Source organism: Callorhinus ursinus, unplaced genomic scaffold, assembly GCF_003265705.2.
Source record: "Callorhinus ursinus isolate GAN/ISIS: 27379988/994484 unplaced genomic scaffold, GSC_fseal_2.0 scaffold30, whole genome shotgun sequence".
Classification (NCBI taxonomy): domain Eukaryota; kingdom Metazoa; phylum Chordata; class Mammalia; order Carnivora; family Otariidae; genus Callorhinus; species Callorhinus ursinus.
Window position 1 is genome coordinate 18,334,951 of NW_027397092.1, and position 19,603 is coordinate 18,354,553.

Here is a 19,603-nt window from a genome sequence, read left to right on the forward strand (position 1 = left end):
AAACTAGGGGTCATCCAGCAACGAGATTATATACCTATATACAAATATATTCAAACATGCATGCAAGGTATAAGAACCCAAAAGTGCACAAATAGGTATTATTAAAAATAATATGATATTGTTACATTATTCTTTCAAAATGTGAAGCTGTCTAAAAATGTTAGTATTAACATTTTACAGGACCCTGTGGCAAGTCCAATTCTTGTCCAGGTTATTATTTCTAATTTGTTTTTATGATTCACATTTCCTTAGAATGGAGTACTTATATAAACAAGAATCAATTTTCCTACCTCATCTTTTTTTTTTAAGATTTATTTATTTATTTTAGAGAAAGAGCACCAGCGAGCAGGGGAGGGGCAGAAGGAGAGGGAGAGAGAGAATCTCAAGCAGACTCCCCACTGAGCATGAAGCCTCACATGGGCCTCAATTTCATGACCCTGAGATCATGACCTGAGCCAAAATCAAGAGTTAGAGGCTTAACTGACTGAGCCACCCAGGTGCCCCTCTTTTTTTTTTTTTAAGACTTTATCTATTTATTTGACAGAGAGGGAGAACACAAGCAGCAGGAGTAGCAGGCAGAGGGAGAGGAAGAAGCAGGCTTCCCACCAAGCAGGGAACCTGATGCAGGGCTCGATCCCAGGACCCCAGAATCATGACCTGAGCCGAAGGCAGTGCTTAACCAACTGATCCACCTAGGTGCCCCCACCTCATCTTTTTTTTTTTTTTGTAATCTTTATTGGGATATAATTCACATACCATAAATTCACCCATTTAAAATGTATAATTCAGGTGCCTGGGTGGCTCAGTTGGTTAAGCGACTGCCTTGGGCCCAGGTCATGATCCTGGAGTCCCTGGATCGAGTCCCGCATAGACTCCATACTCAGCAGGGAGTCAGCTTCTCCTTCTGACCCTTCCCCTTCTCATCTGCTCTCTCTCTCTCTCTCTCATTCTCTCTCTCTCAAATAAATAAATAAAATCTTTTAAAAAAAATAAAGTATATAATTCAGGGGTGCCTGGGTGGCTCAGTCGTTAAGCGTCTGCCTTCAGCTCAGGTCATGATCCCAGGGTCCTGGGATCGAGCCCCGCATCAGGCTCCCTGCTCGGCGGGAAGCCTGCTTCTTCCTCTCCCACTCCCCCTGCTTGTGTTCCCTCTCTCCCTGTATCTCTCTCTGTCAAATAAATAAATAAAATCTTTTTTAAAAAAAAGTATATAATTCAATGGTTTTAGTATAGTCACAGATTTGTGCAACTATCAACACAAGCTGAATATAGAACATTTCATCACCCCCAAAAGAAACCCCATACCCTTTAGCAGTTACTTCCCATTCCCTCCAGCACCTTGCAACCACTAATCTTTTTGTCTCTATGGGTTTCCTATTCTGCACGTGTAACATAAATGGAATCATATAGTATGTGGTCTTTTGTGTCTACCTCTTTCACTTATATCATGTTTTCAAGGTTCATCCATGTTGTACCTTGTGTCAGTTCTTCATTCCTTTTTGTGGTTGAAAAACACTCCATTATATGGGCGCCTGGGTGGCTCAGTCGTTAAGCGTCTGCCTTCGCCTCAGGCCATGATCCCAGGGTCCTGGGGTCGAGCCCTGCATCGGGCTCCTTGCTTGGCAGGAAGCCTGCTTCTCCCTCTCCCACTCCCCCTGCTTGTGTTCTGTCTCTCGCTGTCTCTTTCTGTCAAATAAATAAATAAAATCTTAAAAAAAAAAAGAAAGAAAAACACTCCATTATATGGATATGCCTCATTCTGTTTATCCCTTCACCATTTGATGGACATCTGGGTTGTTTCTACATTTTGGCTCTTATGAATAATGCTTCTGTGAACATTCATGTTCACGTTTTTGTGTGACATCCGTTTTCAATTGTCTTGGATATATACTGGATTGCTGGGTCTATGTTTAACTCTTTGAAGACCTGGCAGATTATTTGCCACAGTGTCTGCCCCATTCTAAACACTCACCACCAATGTATGAGGGTTCCAGTTTCTCCACATCCCTGCCGCCAATTACTATTTTCCCTTTTTTTTTTTTGTTATACTCATTTTAGCAGGTACAGAGTTATATCTCATTGTGGTTTTGTATCTCCCTAAGAACTAATGATATTGAGCAACTTTCATGTGGTTATTGACCATTTGTCTATCTTCTTTGGAGAAATGTCTATCCAGATACCTTGCCATTAAGAGACAAAAAACACATTATTTTTGAGAGCAGTTTTATTTATTTTTTATTTTTTTAAGATTTATTTATTTGACAGAGGGAGACACAGCGAGAGAGGGAACACAAGCTGGGGGAGCGGGAGAGGAAGCAGGCTTCCCTCTGAGCAGGGAGCCCGATGTGGGGCTCGATTCCAGGGTGGTGGAATCGTGACCTGAGCCCAAGGCAGACACTTAACGACGAGCGACCCAGGCACTCGAGAGCAGTTTTAGGTTTGCAGCAAAATTGAGCAGAAAGTGCAATTTCCATCTCCCCCGTCCCTCCTCTCCCTCCAACTATCAATATCTAGCACCAGAATGGGACATTTGTGCCATTGACACATCATTATCATCCAAAGTCTATAGTTTACATTAGGGTTTACTCTTAGAGTTGTACGTTCTGTGGATTTTGATGAATGTGTAAGGACATGTATCCACCATTATAGTAACATACAGAATAGTTTGCTGCCCTAAAAATCCTGTCTTTTGAAGAGCAAAAGTTTTAAATTTTGATGAAATACAAATTTATTTCTTCTGAGTTATGCTTTTTGGTCTAAGAAACCTTTGCCTAACCCAATGACATGAACATTTTCTGTTTTCTTCTGGAAGTTTTAGGTTTTACATTTAGATATATGATTCATTTCAAGTTAATTTTTGTATATAATGCAAGGTATGGGTTGTCAAGAAGGATAAAGGATACTAGATCTCACCCTACTTGCAAGCTAACAAGTTACCGTGCCACAGTTTCAACGGCTGCTGGTAAAAGACATAAGCCTCCTACATATAGTCAAAGACCTTTATGACCCACAGAACAGGGAGCAGCATGGGCTTCAGGTTTATGTTGGTTCCCCTTGTCCACAAGTTCCACAGGAGCTATGCCAAAGGGTCAGGTGGATGAAGTACAAATGGTACACCCAGTGGGTTTGTATCACGGCTGAGTTTAGGGAAAGCAGTTTAGGGAACAGCAGTCTTTTTATAAAGGACTGCAAGCAGACCTGCCCAACCTTCGGCCCAGAACAATACATAACCTTTTTAATCTGGACAGTAAACAAACCTGCCCTTTACTCTGAAGGTGGACACTATCTCTAAGCTGTCTTATGGGCAAACATCCTTAAAAAGACAGTCTGCAACAAAAGGGCAGTTAGTGTCTAACTCTTAAGATGTGCAGATGCATGAGAGACCCACTGAGAATTATGAGAATTGTCTTCCAACAGAAGTTGAGATTCTTTTTTTTTTTTTTTTTGCATATGGTCATCTAATTGGTCCAGTACAATTTGTTGAAAAGACTATCTTTTTCCCATTCAATTACCTTAATATCCTTGTCAAAAATCAGTTGACCATATTTGTGTGTGTCTATTTCTGGACTCTATTCTGTGTCATTGATCTATGTGTCTATCTTATTACCAATACTATACTGTCTTGATAAGGGTGACTCAGGAGTTAGCAAACTTTTTCTGTAAAGGGTGGGCTACATATAATTCCTGTTGCATATTTTTCTTTGTTTCTTTTTTCAACTATTTAAAAATGTAAAAAACATTTGTATCTTGTGGGCTTTACAAAAGCAGGCTGCAGGCTAGATTTTGCTCATGGGTAATAACGTGCCAACCTGAGCTATAACTTTATAATAAGTCTTAAGATCAAATTGTTTCAGTCCTCCAACAGTGTTCTTTTCCAAAATTGTTTTGGCTATTTTATTTCTTTATATATATTTATATAATATATATATATATTTAAATTTATATATATATATATATATATATATATATTCATTTATTTATTTATTTAAGTAATCTCTACACCCAACATGGGGCTTGAACTCACAACCCTGAGATCAAGAGTCACATGCTCTTTTTTTCTTTTTTTTAAGATTTTATTTATTTGACAGAGAGAGACACAGCGAGAGGGGGAACATAAGCAGGGAGAGTGGGAGAGGGAGAAGCAGGCTTTCCGCGGAGCAGGGAGCCTGATGCGGGGCTCCATCCCAGGACCCTGGGATCATGACCTGAGCCGAAGGCAGACGCTTAACAACTGAGCCACCCAGGCGCCCTGAGTCACATCTCTTCTGACTGAGCCAGCCAGGAGCCCCTTTTGGCTATTTTAGTCTATTGCTTTTTAATACAGATTTGAGGATTAGCTTGTCAATTTCTAGAAAAACAGGCTGCTGGGTTTTTAATTGGGGAATCTATAGATTGATTTAGGGAAAATTAATATCTTTAATAATATTGAATCTTGGAATCCATAAACATGGTATATCTCCCCATTTATTTAGGTCTTGTGTATTTTAAAACCCAATGAAACATTAGATTAATATACATATTTACTACTTCATTTGTTCTTCATCCTTCTCTATCTCTTACCTTCCATGTGGTATCATTTTTCTTCTAACTGAAAAATTTTGTTAGTATTTCCCTTAGTAAAAACCTGCTGGTGACAAGCTCACTTTTTGTCAATCTGAAAATGACGTTATTTTGCCCTCCGTATTACTTATATGGCTGCATAACAAGTTTCTCCAAAACCTAATGACTTAAAAAAAATAAACATTTATTATCTAACAATCTGTCTAAAACAGGAATTCAGGGGGCACCCGCACTTGGTGCATTTGGTTAAGCGTCAGACTCTTGGTTTAGGCTCAGGTGGTGATCTCAGGGTCGTGAGGTCAAGCCCCTCATCGGGCTCTGCACTCAGCAAGGAGTCTGCTTAAGTTTCTCTCTCCCTCTCCCTCTGCCCACCCCTGCCCCTCTCATGCACACGTGTAGGCGCACACACACACACACACACTCTCTCTCTCTCTCAAATAAATACATAAATAATTTTAAAAAACAACAACAGGAGCGCCTGGGTGGCCTGATCAGTTAGGTGTCTGCCTTTGGCTTGGGTCATGGTCCCAAGGTCCTGGGATTGAGCCCCCCATTGGGCTCCCTGCTCAGCGGGGAGCCTGCTCCGCCCACTCCTGCTGCTTGTGCTCTCTCTCTGTCAAATAGATAAATAAAATCTTTAAAAAAGTAAAAAATAAAAATAATAAAAAATAAAAACAACAACAGGAATTCAGGAGTGGCTTAGTTCTTGAGCTAAGTATCGTTCTGGCTCAAGGTCTCTGATGGTGTTTCAATACATTTGTTAGCTGAGGCATCATTTATGTGAAGCCTTGTTAGGGCTAGAGGAGCCACCCCTTAGATGGCTATTTGCTACAGATCTTGGTGCTCACTACATGGACATGTCCACAGGGCTGCTTGTGTGTCCTCCCTCACGGGGCAGGGGTCTCTCTTCAGAGTGAGTGAACCAAGAAAGAGCAGGGCAGAAGCCTCAATATTTTTTATAACATGGACTCATAGGTCACATACCATCACTTGTAACTTACTCTGTTCATTAGAAGTAAGTCACTAAGCTCAGTACACAATTGAGGCAAGAGAATTAGGCTCCATCTTTTGTTTTTGTTTTTTTTTTTTTAAACAAACATTTTATCTATTTATTTTGATGGAGAGAGAGAGAGAGGGAGCCCGATGCGGGACTCGATCCCAGGATCCTGGGATCACGACCTGAGCTGAAGGCAGATGCTTAACGACTGAGCCACCTAGGCACCCCAGGTTCCATCTTTTGAATGGAGTGTCAAAGAATTTGTGAATTTATTTTAAAGCCACCACACTTCTCTCTTTTCCTCTTCTTTCATCACCTTCTTCCTCTTCCTCCTCCCTCTGCTCCTCTTCTTTCCTCCTTCTCCTCAGATTATCTTCTAGAAATTTCCTCAACAGTTCTATTGATTGTGGCCCTGAAAACCTTAAGAGAATTCTAGAAGATACTCCAGAAAATGATCTAAAATGTTTCTATTCAGTTTCTTTTTTAAGATTTTATTTATTTGACAGAGAGAGAGAGAGAGCGTGCCTGCGCATGCACACAAGCAGGGGGAGTGGGAGAGGGAAAAGTAGGTTCTATACTGAGCTCTCTTCAGTTTATTTTACCACAAATTTATTTCTTGTGTCTACTTTGCATTGGTTACTACATCTAACATATCCTAAATATCTGAGTCTCTGTTAAGTAAATTGTTGCTTTTCTGTTGTGAAAAAAAAACATACTTTTTCATTTTAAGGAAATATCCATTGATTCCCATTTTGCTGAGTGTCCTGTTTTTAATCAAGAATAAATATTTAGGGGCGCCTGGGTGGCTCAGTTGTTAAGGGTCTGCCTTCGGCTGAGGTCATGATCCCAGGGTCCTGGGATCGAGCCCCGCATCGGGCTCCCTGCTCAGCGGGAAGTCTGCTTCTCCCTCTCCCCCTCCCCCTGCTTGTGTTCCCTCTCTTGCTGTGTCTCTCTCTGTCAGATAAATAAAACCTTTATTAAAAAAAAAAGAATATGTATTTAATTTTTCAAATCCATTTTCAGTACCTATAAACACAATCATATAATTTTATATTTAGAACTATTAATATGATGATTTATGATGATTTATATTAGTAGATTTTCTAATATTGAACTTCATTTCCATTTCTAGAATAAACTCCATTTGGTCAGAATTTATTATTCTTCCAATGTGCTTTTTTTTTTCTTTTTTAAGATCTTATTTATTTATTTGACAGAGAGAGAAACAGAGAGAAAGGGAACACAAGCAGGAGGAGTGGGAGAGGGAGAAGCAGGCTTCCCGCCAAGCAGGGAGCCCGATTCGGGACTTGATCCCAGGATCCTGGGATCACGACCTGAGCTGAAGGCAGATGCCCAATGACTGAGCCACCCAGGCACCCCTCCAATGTGCTTTTGGATTCTACTTGCTAAAATTTTATTTAGGGGGGCGCCTGGGTGGCTCAGTCGTTAAGTGTCTGCCTTCGGCTCAGGTCATGATCCCAGGGTCCTGGGATCGAGTCCCACATCGGGCTCCCTGCTCGGCGGGAAGCCTGCTTCTCCCTCTCCCACTCCCCAGCTTGTGTTCCTGCTCTCGCTGTTTCTCTCTCTCTGTCAAATAAATAAATAAAATCTTTAAAAAAAATAAATAAATAAAATAAAATTTTATTTAGGGTTGCCTGGGTGGCTCAGTCGGTTAAGCATCTGCCTTCAGCTCAGGTCATGAACCCAGGGTCCTGGGACTGAGTTCTGCACTAGGCTCCTGAGCCGGCTTCTACCTCTCCCTCTGCCCCACTCCACTGCTTGTTCTTTCTATCTCTCTCTCAAATAAATAAATAAAATCTTAAAAATAAATTAAAATTTTTGATTTAGGATTTTTGCACTGATATTTATAAATGACATTGTCCTACTTTTTAAAATTCTTATTATAGTTTGGTTTCAATGTACTTATATTTGCTTTATGAAAAGAAATTGTAAGTCTTTATTCTTTCCTAGATTATGGAGCATTTTATTTTATTTTTATTTAATTTTTTTAAAAGATTATTTATTTATTTATTTGTCAGAGAGAGACAGAAAGAGAGAACACAAGCAGGGGGAATGGAAGGCAGAGGGTGAGGGAGAAGCAGGCTCCCCACTGAGCAAGGAGCCCGACAGGGGACTTAATCCCAGGGACTCGATCCCAGGACTCCAGGATCATGACTCGAGCAGAAGGCAGAACCTTAACCAACTGAGCCACCCAGGCGTCTCGATTAAGGAACATTTTATTTTTTATTTTTTTATTTTTTAAAGATTTTATTTATGGGGCGCCTGGGTGGCTCCGTCGTTAGGCGTCTGCCTTCGGCTCAGGTTATGATTCCAGGGTCCTGGGATCGAGCCCCGCATCGGGCTACCTGCTCTGCAGAAGCCTGCTTCTCCCTCTCCCACTCCCCCTGCTTGTGTTCCCTCTCTACCTGTGTGTCTCTGTCAAATAAATAAATAAAATCTTTTTCTTTTTTAAAGATTTTATTTATTTGACAGAGAAAGGCACAGCGAGAGAGGGAACACAAGCAGGGGGAGTGGGAGAGGGAGAAGCAGGCTTCCCGCGGAGCAAAGAGCCCCATGGGGCTCGATCCCAAGATCCTGGAATCATAACCTGAGCCGAAGGCAGACGCCTAACGACGGAGCCACCCAGGCGCTTTTCAATTAAGGAGCATTTTAAAAATCACTGGAATCATCTGTTCTTTAAAGGTTAGTAGATTAGTAGAATTCACCTATAAAACAATGGTCCTGGAGTTTGGGGGGTTTTCTGGGAAGGAGGGGTAAGCATTTGACAAATTTTGTCAAATTATTTTGACAAAATTATTTATTAAAATTATTTATTATATTTCACAATATTATATCTGTATAATATTTATGCATATTATTTTTATTCAAATTATTTTAACACATTTTATGCAAATCAGTCTTCTGTTTTGGTTTTCTACTTTTAGTTTTCTGTTAAAATTGTACATTTTTATTGGTTTTAAAATTTATTTGCATAAAATTGTATAAGGTAGTCTCTTACAGGTTTTTTTTAAATATTTGTTTATTTCAGAGAGAGAGAGAGAGAGAGAGAGCACGGGGATAGGGAGGGACAGAGGGAGGGAGAGACTTTTTTTAAAAAAGATTTTTGTTTATTCATTAGCGAAAGAGAGCACAAGTGGGAGGGCCAGGGTAGGGGTGGAAGGGTTGAGGGAGAACCCAACTCTTAACCAACTCTTAACATCATAAGAGAGGCCCAGGCACCCTCTCTCATGATTTTTTGTTTGTTTTTTATTTTCTAATGTTTGTGTGACTCTTTCCCTCCCACTTGTAATTTTTTATTTTGGGTATTTGTACATTTTCTCTCTCTCTTTTTCTTTTTTTTGTGTGTGTGTGTTTTTTTGTTAAAGACTTTATTTATTTGAGAGAGAGTGAGAGAGAGAGAGCATGAGAGTGGGGAGGTCAGAGGAAGGAGCAGACTCCCCGCTGAGCAGGGAGCCTGATGCAGGGCTCGATCCCAGGACCCTGGAATCATGACCTGAGCCGAAGGCAGATGCTTAACGACCGAGCCACCCAGGCGCCCCTCCCTCTCTTTTTTTAAGATTAATTTCGTTTATGGCTTACCTAATTAATTGAATTTTTTCTTTTTTTTCTTTTCTCAAGTTTTTATTTAAATTCCAGTTAGTTAACATAATTGAACTTCCTAAGAACAAGGTTGTTTATTAGTAAGTTCCACTATAGTTTTGTTGTATTAACTGATTGTTTCTGTATTTATCTTTATTAATCTTTCCTTTTGCTTTCCTTTGGCTTATTTAAAAAATCTTTTTCTTTGGGGCGCCTGGGTAGCTGGGCGCCTGGTTAAGCGTCTGCCTATAGCTCAGGTCATGATCCCAGGGTCCTGGGTTCAAGTGCCGCATCGGAGCCTGTTTCTCCCTCTGCCTGCCGCTCCCCCTGCTTGTGCTCTCTCTCACTCTCTCTCTGGCAAATAAATAAATAAAATCTTAAAAAAAAAATCTTTTTCGGGGCGCCTGGGTGACTCAGTTGTTGAGTGTCTGCCTTTGGCTCAGGTCATGATCCCAGGGTCCTGGGATCGAGCCCCACATTGGGCTCCATCCCAGGGTCCTGGGATCGAGCCCCACATCGGGCTCCCTGCTCCGTGGGAAGCCTGCTTCCCCCTCTCCCACTCCCCCTGCTTGTGTTCCCTCTCTCGCTGTGTCTCTCTCAAATAAATAAAATCTTAAAATAAATAAATAAAAAATAAAATGATCTCTATAGACTGCTAAATTAAAAAAAATCTTTTTCTAGCTTTTGAGCCAGTTTAATCCATTTATTTTTCTTTCATTTGTGTTGATATAATTATTCAAGGTAATGAATTTTTCTTTGAGTACTACTTTAGATGAACTCATACATCCTTCTATATGGTATGTTCATTATTGTTGCTTTCTAGAAATTCTGCAGTTTTGAATTTATATTTTCCTTTTGATTGTGGAGTTATTTAATATAGACCCTCCCATATGTATCCAAAGAGAAGGACAATTTCTGTTTGTTTTCTGAATATGTTATAAATGTCCATGTTTGTTGTGTTGGTATTATAAGATGCTATCTGTATTATTTTTTACTGTGGGAATTTAATGAAGTTTGGTTTGTGGCCTAATACATAAAGTTTTGTGTATGTGCAAGTGTGTATTTATGAATATTCCAGAGCACTTGAAAAGAAAGTATGTTCTCTATTCTTAGGGCACAATGTTTGATGCATATCAATAACACCTACCTTTTGGATTATGTTGTTTGGACTTCTAGATCATTATTTAATCTTGGCCACTTGATTTGTTTTGGATTGGAAAAATCAAAGTCTTGTATAATTAGTGTGTCTCTGGCTAAATTTCCTTGTATCTCTATAGTTTCCATTATATGAAAGTTCTTGCTCTATTATTTGGTGCATAGATATTCATAGCTTAAATTTTCATGATGAATTGTAGTCTTTAGCATTAAACAGTCCTTCTCTTTATCTTGGTTAAAGCTTTTGATCCTGAATTTTATGTTGCCAGATACTAAGCTGTTTAATGTTTGCAATTTTTTGGTACACCTTTCTTTGCCCATCCTTTCATTATTAACCTTTCTAGATCATTTTGTCTTAGACGTCCACCTACTCTAGAGTTGAATTGGACTTTGAATTCCATTTTGAAAACAGTTTAAAAAAATGAGTTAAGGGGCACCTGGGTGGCTCAGTCGTTAAGCATCTGCCTTTGGCTCAGGTCATGATCCCAGGGTCCTGGGATCGAGCCCCGCATAGGGCTCCCTGCTCAGCGGGAAGCCTGCTTCTCCCTCTCCCACTCCCCCTGCTTGTGTTCCCTCTCTCGCTGTCAAATAAATAAATAAAATCTTTTTAAAAAAAAGAGTTAAACTCATTTATATTTATTGAGATGACAGATGTATTTGTTCTCAATTCTGTCATTATGTTGTGTTTCCATAATGTATTTTTGTATTTCCCTTTCTTCTTAATGTAGTTTTGATATTTAGGAAGGTTTGTAATTTTGTTCTAGAAGTTACCTGTGTAAAATACCCTTGATTCCCTACTATGAACACAAAAAAAATCTTGTAATCCAGTCCTTCATACAGTCAATAGTATTATCAGTCTTAAGTGTTTATATTAAATATGCTTAAGCTTCTACTTGATTTGGAAATTTTAAATACTCTCCTTTGAATCTATTGATTCGAGGCAATTAGTAAGCTCATTCTTATTCCTTTTTTCTCTCTCTCCTGTGTTTTATTAATAATAAGAAATTTCTGCATTATTAAGGCGTATAACATTTGCACCCTGATCTCTATATTTGTTTTACTCTTATTTCTACAGTTAAATACATTCAGTGCTCAAGGAAGGTCCTTTTACCCTGATTTCATCAGGCTCACCAAGTGGTGCTGTGACTGCTGTTTTATAGTTCTAGGAGGTTCTTCAGAAAGGGCTCATAAAAATACTATTCCCTGATTTCTTACAGGTTTTAAGACGTTTGTCTTTAAGCTTTATACTTGAAGATCAGGTTGGTAGGTGAAATTATTGGTCCATACTTTTCTCCCTTTGAGTGTCTTGCAGGTGTTGGTCTGCTGTTTGTGGTAGTGATTTTTGCCCTAGAAAACTGGTGGAGGAGTGGAGAGGTGCGACCAGGGGGGCTCTCCATGTTACCCCAGTGATGGACCCCTGACGTGGCTTCTGTGGGAAGTCACCCCCTCTGGATTTCAGAGTTTGGGTGAGGAGAGCTTTTCTGTCCATCTGTCTCCCAGAATTTTTTACAGGCTTTGTTTCTAAGAGTACTTTGAAAAGTTTTTCTCTTCCCCCTTTGGTGCTTTCCAAGACTTTCCAACTGTTCCCAGCAACCTCGTGTTGTTCAATTTAGGTCTTGAGCTTGTAGTTCTCTTTTGGAGTAGGACCCTCCCCTTCTGAAAGGCAATGATTGCGGGAGATTTCTGACCTCTCTGAGGCTGTATGTCCCTTCCTCCCTCAAGGTTGTTCACCAGCTCTTCTGCTTTTTTTCATCTTCGGCAACCCCTAACAACACTTTGGAGGTTGCATCATGTTTTCACCAAATGCGTAGTTGGCAGATTTGTTGTTAATCCTTGTTGAGTGTGACAATTCAGAGCCAAGACGCTTCTGAGTTCCTTCTGAAATGGAACGTTCTTTTTTTTTTTTTTAAGATTTTATTTATTTATTTGAGGGGGGGTTGAGACACAACCAGGGGGGAGGGATGGAGGGAGACGGAGAAGCAGACTCCCCGCTGAGTGGGAAGCCTGATGCTGGGCTCAATGTGGGGCTCAGTCTGAGGACCCCAGGATCATGACCTGAGCTGAAGGCAGACGCTTAACTGACTGAGCCACCCAGGCGCCCCACATTCTCCTCTATTTTTAAGTTTTGATAAAAAAATTTTAATTAATGCCACTATGACTTATCCTTTCAACTGAACTTCTATGGACATGAGGAGGTTTATTTGTTTGTGTTTTCTTCTGATGAACTTCTAGAAGTGACATTCCTGGTTTAAAAGAGCAGGCACACTTTTAAAGCTTTTGCTGTGTTTTGCCAAAGTACCCTGTAGATAGAAAGTCTGTACCCAAGTTTGTACCAGTCACGGACTTCCTCTTTAAAGCTAGTGAGTAGGAGTGCCTGGGTAACTCAGTCGGTTAAGTGTCTGCCTTCGGCTCAGGTCATGATTTTCAGGTCCTGGGATGGAGCCCCTCGTAGGGCTCTGTACTCAGCGTGGAGTTTGCTTGTCCCCTCTCTCTGCTCCTCCCACCCCCTCCCCCCCTTTCTCTCTCTCTCTCTCAAATAAATGGATAGGTCAAGTCTTTAAAAATAAATAAATAAACTAGTGAATAGTTATTGCAATCACTGCTCCCACATTCTTGAATCCCCAAACTCTCCTGAGCAAACTCTTCCTTCTCTTTGTGCAGCCCCCTCCTTGGTGACTGCTGCACTGAAGCCCCCAGCCTAGATGCCCTGGCATAGGGACAGGTGTCTGGAAAAACAGTAAGTCACTTACTATTAAGAGCACCCATAAGCTCTTCTGTTCTGATTTTGGTCTCAAAAAGGAAGGCCAAGGGGGCGCCTGGGTGGCTCAGTCATTGGGCGACTACCTTCGGCTTGGGTCATGATCCCCGGGTCCTGGGATCGAGCCCCGCATCGGGCTCCCTGCCGGGGCAGAAGCCTGCTTCTCCCTCTCCCACTCCCCCTGCTTGTGTTCCCTCTCACAGTCTTTCTCCCTCTCTCTGTTAATTAAATAAATAAATAAAATCTTTAAAAAAGGGGGGGAGGCCAAGCCAACCGTGAAAATGCCCCTGGAAATGGCTCAAGGAGGCCTCCTAGAGGGTGGTCAGGTGAGAGCACAGAACCATGGACACCAGGGTTTCCTATTTCTTCCCACCACACATAAGCTCAGCAGGTAACCCAAATTCATAGTGGTCCTGGAAGTGTCAAGAGGAAAAAATTACCTATTTTCCCCTCTATACCTGACAGAACTGTTAAATAGCCAAATGGACTGGAGAAGCAGTTTTATTCTTACCCATCCTGCCTTGGAAAACCTGAAAATTCAAGTACATTAAAAATAACAAGTGCAGAGAGCTCTTGGAGCCCTTCAAGCTGGCCCTTCAAGCTGACTTCCCAGCATTTGTGAGGAAGGTTTTACCAGCCAAAGGCTGGGAAGCATTAAAAGCTTTGAAACCTTATGATCCACGGCTATTAAAGAAGTTTCTAAATTCTGAATATTCCTCTCCTCTGGCTTCTCCTGTATCCTGACTCGCCAACAGCCCTGGGCTCCCACAAGAACAAATAATATGCAAAAGTTTTTTTAGTCTACTTATGATAATTACCTCAAATTAACATCACAAGGCAGTGGAAATTACATTCCCCAAAGGCTTCCTAGTGCAGGAAGTTACCGTGCAAAGGTAACTGCAATGTAGTAATGTGAAAATCAGGTTAGCTTCTGTTGTGCAAAAATTTTTCTGTTAATCCATTATTTATATTCATATAAGATGGTGTTTCTGTATCCAAATGCATGAATATTTTAATCTGTTGTAAATGTAAGCTTAAGGTTTTTTTCTTTCGAATTAGACAAGTCTCTCTGCCAGAAACCATAAAGTTGATGTTCTTAAAACAGCAATCTAGTGGCTGCTTTTACCTCACCAAATGAATGTTCAGCATTCAGATCACAGAAAGTTATAGTTCTTCCTATTTTGTACGCCTCGGGCCATACCAGGAGTTCAGTCTGAGTGCCTTATTTTAAGCACACGTTGATGAACTAGTGCTCATAGGGAAGGAGCTGGAGACCAGGTAGCGGGGCAGGAGGGACACAATTGGACGGGCACTAGGACTGTCTTCAGATCTTTGAAGGACTATTTTGTAGAAGACAGCTCATTCTTCTTTGCTTTTCAAGGCAGGCATAGGGACCAAGATTGAGAGCTATATGAAGTCAGATTTTATCTTTAAATAGAAAAACTTTAAACAATTATTGTTGTCTGAAAAATACAGAATAACTTCCTTGGGTTGAACTGAGCTCCCAGTCATCTCACATCTACAATAAATTTATGACTGAATGAGATACATAATTAAGTATTTTACATTTAAAAAAATATTGCCAAACCTATTTGTTTTTAGAAAGCCTTGAAAATGCTTAAACAAAGCAAACTCTTTAGTGATTCTCGCCACTAGTTTTGTAGACTAGGACCCTGTAGCTAATCATCTTAATCCCAGTCAGATTTCTGAAAACTCTTGCCTGCCTGGCCACCCTTGACATCTACGCACATAAGGAATAATTAATAGCAAAACAAAGAAAATGCTTTATATTTGTGTCCTTCCTCATTTTGAAATATCTGGATTGTAGCTGATTCTCTGTATACATTTATGTATTTCCAAATTATATATTTGCATATTCCAGAAATGATTTTAGCTTCAGGAGGACTCACATATCCTTAGTGTTACTTCTACTAACTCCAAAAACCACTTTCCCTAGCACAAAAGGAAGAAAATGATTACATTCCTACCATTAGTCAGTGGTGGTAAACAATCTCCCCACAGTTCAAGAAAAAAATCCTCCTTTGAGAGTGAAACTCTTCAGTAAGCTTACTGTAGACAAGATTAGGCATCTGTCTAAGAATTTATTGAAGAGATAGTTTTTTGTTTGTGTTTTGTTTTTTATCTTTAAATAATTGCTACACCCAACCTGGGGCTTGAATTTACAACCCTGAGATCAAGAGTTGCACACTCTATGGACTGAGCCAGCCAGGGACCCCAAGAGATAGTGTTTTTAAAAAAAGGAATAAGGGATGATGTGTGGGTGTGGGGTCCCACTCCTGAATTTAGCAAAATTAAGGTGATTTGTCATCCTACCCGTGCCCCTCTTAGAGGAGAAAATGCAGCAGGAGCGACGGTGATGACCTGCAAGAGCCTTGGGCCCAGCTCCTGAGCCTTGCGGGACAAATGGAGGGAAAAGTTCCAGGTGTTGGGCCCTTGGGGGACCTCACTGTCAGTCACAGGGCAAGAATGGCACCTCTTTAATAGCCTCAAGAGACTGGCCAGGGACTGGTTGGCACCATGCTATTCTCATCTTGACTACATCACAAATCACTGCTCAGCAACTGACCAGGTAGTTTTTTCAGTTTCTATACGTGTCCCCCGCCCTGTGAATATAAATTGCAGGTGAAATTTCTGGTTCCACTATCTATTTAGCCAGAGGCCTAGCCTGTGGAATAAGCAAAAGGAGAGCCCACCTTTTAGAGCGCCAGATTTAGCAAAATGAAAGTACTGGATACCTGGTTAAATTTGCATTTCAGATAAACGACAAATCATTTTTTAGTGTAAGTATATCCCAGATGTGTTTTCTCTGGCAACCTCACCATATTTTCCAATCCATATTTAAGACTTGGAAAGAAAAAAAAATGAATGAGTGCATGGATGAAAAGAATGATCAACAAGACAGAAAGAAATCACAGATGTAATTAATGAATATCTAACACGTTTTTGTCAATTTATAATATTTTCTTTAGATTTTTCTTTTAAAAATTGTTTTTTATTTTTATGACAATAATGTATACACACAAAAATTCAAATGGTACTCAAGGCATAGGGTGAAAAATAGCAGTCCCCTGTCCCACCCAACCCCAACCCCAGCCTGATAGCCCAAAGGTACCCAGTTAAATAAACTCTTTCAGCTGTTTCTCCCAGTTTTAACCTCCTCCTCCATTTCTCTAGATAATACGCTTATAGTGCTATTTTGTTAATTGTCAATTTTAGACATTATGTGTTTTCTTGCAATTATGGGAGATGAGGATTTACTTTTATTTTATTTTATTTTTAAAGATTTTATTTATTTATTCATGAGAGAGGGAGAGAGAGAGAGAGAGAGAGAGAAGCAGAGGGAGAAGCAGGCTCCCAAGGAGCAGGGAGCCTGATGCGGGACTTGATCCCAGGACCCTGGGATCATGACCTGAGCCGAAGGCAGACACTCAACCATCTGAGCCACCCAGGTGCCGAGGATTTACTTTTATACATTGACACCTGCATCCCCCTTCTCTTTCCTGCAGCTTCCCAATGCTGTTTATTACAATCTTTGGCTAAATCAATAAGGTGTGTTTATGTTACTTTGGCTATGTAAGTTTTCGTGGTGTTGCATTTATTTGCAGTTTATCCGTCATGGGCTTTTTTTTCTTTTTTTTTTTTGTAGGCAGTAATTGCTTCATGTTTTCCATTTACTCAGTTTTTTAATGAACTAATTACTAATTCTTACAACTGTCTAATAGCCCCTTGACCGAATTTCCTACCTGGGCATACCTGTCGGGTAATCTGACCATCTCTCACCTGAAGTTCTCTATCCTCTGGCTCAGAGGGGAGCTTTTGCCCCTAGGCCTTCCACCCCACTGTCATCAAGGCTCTCCTTCAGCATCACCCTGGGCACCCCTTTGCTCTCTCCTGGGCATGTCATCCTCATTTTTGGATTCTTTTTTTTAAGACCTTTTTTTTTTTTTTTTTTTTATTGAAGAAAAAGGGGGGGGGGGGGGGGGGGGAAGGGTAAGCAAACCCTCTGTTTAGGACAGATCCTGAAGCCGGGGAGGGGGGGGGGCTGACCCCATGACCCTGAGATCATGACCTGAGCCCAAACCAAGAGTTGGATGCTCAACTGACTGAGCCACCCAGGCACCCCTCATCCTTGAATTATTCTTTTGTTTGGGTGGAGAGGTTCCTGAGAAAGGGAGCATGAGAGGCCCATTATTTGTGATCCTTTGTGTCTGAAAACATCTCTTATTCTACCATTTCTCTTAACTAATGGTTTGGATTTAGATTTCTAAGCTATAAATAATTCTCACTTAGAGTTCTAAAGGCCTCACTCCATTATCTCCCGGCTTCCAGTGTTGCTGTTGAGAAGTCTGGTGCCATTCTGATCCCTGATCCTCTCAATTGACCTGTTTTTCCTCTCTGGGTCTTTTTAGGGTCTTTTCTTTCTTTTTTTTTTAAGATTTTATTTATTTATTTGACAGAGAGAGACACAGCGAGAGAGGGAACACAAGCAGAGGGGAGTGGGAGAGGGAGAAGCAGGCTTCCCGCTGAGCAGGGAGCCCGATGTGGGGCTGGATCCCAGGACCCTGAGACCATGACCTGAGCCAAAGGCAGATGCTTAACAACTGAGCCACCCAGGCGCCCTAGGTTCTTTTCTTTATCCCTGGTGTTCTGACATTTCGTGGATAATGAATCTTGAAATAGAAATCTTATTTTCTCTCCCTGAGGATTATATAGCATTTTTAAAGCTTTCTTCTCCCTGAACCTAGACGTTCTTCCTCTCCTTCCCCTCCCCACATACCTGTTTCTCATGTCTGATGCTTTCCTTAAATGTCTGGGGATCATGGCTGTCTGATAATATCTAAGAATTATGCTTTGAAGCAATGATTCCCTGGTCAGCATGCTTGGGTGGAACTTGTCAAACAGTGGACTTCCCTGTAGAGGGGAGTTGGTCATGAGCTGGCTCTTCCTTTGAGGGTCTGTATCCATATCATGTCTGTATCTGTAGGTCTTCCCCTTGAGTTTGCTCAGCTTCTACAGAAAAGTGTTGTATAGTCTCCATCCTGGGGGTAAGGGTTGTGCCTAAACCCACAGGTTTTCTGAAAGCTGGGTGAGGAAAAGGGGCTGGAATTTTACCTTTCAGCATGTAGATTTCTGTCTGTTCTCCATATTTTCTGTACTTTATGCCCACCCTCCCCAGTGAGCACCTCAGGTGACCTACAGGAGTGGGCAAGGTGTGGGACCCCACTCCCCCCCGGGACTGGGCTCTCCCATGGCCTCCATCAGCCCTCCCACCTGCAGCTCTGCCCTGGCTGTCCCCCAGAGCCCCTGTGCAGGAATCAGGGCTTCAGCTTCCTCCATGCTGCCGTGTGACTCATCACTCCTTCCTCTGCTTCCCACCTTCCAGAAATGTGCTCCATCCTTTGTCTGCTGCAATCTCCTCGCCTGTTCTCATAGACCTTGTGGATTTCTAACTCTTTTTACTCCTTTATAGTTGTTTTTAGTAGAGTTTTGGGAGGGAGCAGATGGAGATTCATGAGAGGCTCTTCTGCCACATTTACCCAGAAGTTCTTTCAGGTTCATTTTCACTCTGAAGCCCTTGAGGGGAACAATTTCCAGACCCCGTTCTGAAATAATGCCTGCTTTCAGTCAACACAATCACTTTGTATTTTATTTGGGGGTAGGTGTTTCTTTATGGGAAAAGGATTTCAAAGTCCAAACTCACACACTGTTTAATTGTATTAATAAAACACTCTTGACCTTTTGAACAAGATCCAAATGTGGCCCTCTGCTTTTGTCTAGGACTGGGGGACAAAAAAACATGAGCGGCATTTTGAAACATGGCCCTGGCCCCAGTGCTTACCAGACCTGCTCTGTCTCCCCGGCTTGAGTTAAAAGCAAGGAGAATGCTGCAATACCATTTCCTTGGAATTAATCACGAGCCCCAACACTCCTGCTCTCCTGTGTTTACACATTACTGCTATTGTGTTGTCTCTGCTGGCGGATCTCCTTTCATCTGCAGGCCACACAAAACTCTCTTCAGTTAAAGCTACACACGTGGCTCTTGAATTAAGAGGGGCATTATAGCAATAATTCCTCATTCCTTTTATTGGAGGGCTCAAAGTCTTAAGGAAGGGATCACTCTTGTTTCAGTGTGTTCTGCTGTAGCCAGCTGATGCTTAAAGTTCAGATAAGCAAAGGAGAGCACAGGGCCAGGAGGCCATCCCAGGGAGAGTAGCTCTGTAGCTGGAGCATGGGGTTAAGGGGAGAATGAATGAACCAGGATGGAGAGGGCCTTGAACGCCACACTAAGGAGTTTGTGCTTTCCTGCAGGCAGGGCAAGCTACTCAAGGATCTTTAGCGAGAGAGTGACATGAGATAAATTATGCTTTAAGAAAATTAGGGGCACCTGGGTGGCTCAGTCGTTAAGCGTCTGCCTTCATCAGCTCAGGTCGTGATCCCAGGGTCCTGGGATCGAGCCCCGCATCGGGCTCCCTGCTCAGTGGGAAGCCTGCTTCTCCCTCTCCCCCACCCCC